This window comes from Pteropus medius, unplaced genomic scaffold (genome assembly GCF_902729225.1).
Source record: "Pteropus medius unplaced genomic scaffold, Ma_sr-lr_union100, whole genome shotgun sequence".
Classification (NCBI taxonomy): Eukaryota; Metazoa; Chordata; class Mammalia; order Chiroptera; family Pteropodidae; genus Pteropus; species Pteropus medius.
Window position 1 is genome coordinate 18,705,920 of NW_024340701.1, and position 2,108 is coordinate 18,708,027.

The 2,108-nt window shown below is 35.6% G+C and overlaps 1 pseudogene; it reads right to left on the reverse strand.

The window, feature by feature from the left end:
* Positions 1 to 891: 891 nt before the first annotated feature.
* LOC120619100 (E3 ubiquitin-protein ligase RNF138-like) lies at positions 892 to 1,761 on the reverse strand (annotated as a pseudogene).
* Between the last annotated feature and the right edge of the window lie 347 nt (positions 1,762 to 2,108).

Below are 2,108 nucleotides of genomic sequence, written 5' to 3' on the forward strand. Positions count from 1 at the left end.
TGTAGGTATATATACACACACTGTTAGCTTTGACTAAATTTCTCAACTGAAATGAAGCCGAACTTCTCATTTAAATATATATGAATCACCAACTGAAAGTTTCTAATAAAAGTTTCATCTTAGCTAATCAGAAATACTTTTGAGGCCAAAGAGCTATAACTTGGCTTAATATAATTTAGGCTTACAAATTATTCAGCCAAACAAGATTTGAAATTATCAATTGCCTGCAAAATAAATTTTTCTCTTGATATTTCCTTTTAATGGCAAAAAAAGGAATACCTTTACATTTAGCTTTTACTTTGTAAACAGTTAAAATTAGTAAAGAAAGCTCACTAGTCTTTAGGAATACAAGATATTATATAAATACCATGTTCTTATCGTTGAATTCTTCAGCAAGAATTTGTTTAAAAAACATTTCCTTTGGATCGCTTCATTAGCACTTCAAGTCTCCGTTCTGCAACTCTGATAACTGGCTTAGATTTCTTAGGTTTATGTCAATCACATATTTCAGATTTGTTACTGTGTGTTACCTGTGTACGATAACAAAAATCGGAGAAGCTGCATCAAATTACAAAAGCAACATGAGGAAAAATTCAAGAATACATAATATAAAAAAGATGAAGTACATTAGGGATTTCCTTTCATCATTACATTGATAAAATGTAATCTTTTTAATACTTTTAAAAATAATGTTCTAACTTTCATTTTTGAATTTATCAAGAGGATGAAAATTTTAAATGGCCCGCCTTTATTTTTCAATTAAAAACTAAACCAATAGACTGAATTAATTTTATTAATACACACATCGAGTTATTGAAATGGTGACTTCATGTAGTTTTCTCCTTAAAGATGGCACGTGCAAGGAGAAAGATGCAGACATGGCTACGGCCTTCAGATGTTTACTTGAAAAGATTCTTTAACAGCAGTTTGATATTGGGCTTCTTCGTCTAGCTGAAAGTTCACATATTCTCCATAATCAAACTGATGTCTTTGCAGCGAGACTCATCTAACACAGGGAGGACTCATTTAACCTACCCCGACCTCCAAGGACAGAGCCTGTAGACTGAAATTTCGAGATGAAAGTCGAGTGACCCTAAAACTGTCCTATTCACTCAAACTGATGTCTTTGATTTAGATGACTAATGAAATTTCTAGTAATCTAGCTAGGATCTCTCCAGAAAAGAGACACACAAAAAGAACAGGTCATGGGAACCTTCTGAAATAGATAATTACTATTACAGTGATCCAGTAAACGCTATCTGGTAAAATTTGATTCTTGACACAAGAGACACTTGAAGGTGGGACACTCAGAAGAAATTGTAGTCTCTTGATAAGTTTCTATGTTATCAGCTGTGGATGTTTCACTCCTGTTACTGTTCCCTATTGAATCTTGAAAGATCTGAAAGTTTGGAATGATAGCAGAAACACCATATTTATCTTGATACTTCTTACAAGATTTGTAATGATGTTTTATGTGATAGAATTTGATCTGTTTTGCACAGTATCTCCAGCTACTAGAAAACTTCCTCATGATAGTTTCAAGGTCTAAGGCCCATTCAGGACATGCTCTTTCTAGTCACATTTCCAGGACAGAAGGGACAATGTATTCCACTTTCTCTCACTGAAGTCAGGAAACATTTTTTTACAGCAAACATGCTAACAGGCCGTGGTCCGCATGGGTGTTTTGAGCACCTCCTGACAGATGGGGCAGTAGAAGTTATCTTCGGTGTAGGCAGTGGCTGAGGAGAGGTCCTCAGCCATGGCAAGGGTGGGGAATCAAGGCGGTGGCAGTTGCTGAGGTGGCAGTAGCGGTGGTGGCTCAGGCCGACTTTCTGCACCTTAAAAATCCAGTTTTAAAAATTTTATTCTCTGTTCTTTGCCCTCCAACCCCCAAATCATCTATGGTTGGTAGATATTCTTATTAAAATTCAACCCGTACCCCTCTCTCATCTAATATTCCTTTAAATATTCTCTGTATCTAAGAGTTTATTTCCACTTTTGTTGTTGTTGATTTTGTTCTTTAGATTCCACATGTATGTGAAATCATGCGATATTTGTCTTTCTCTATCCAACCCATTTCATTCAGCACAATACCCTCTAGGTCCATC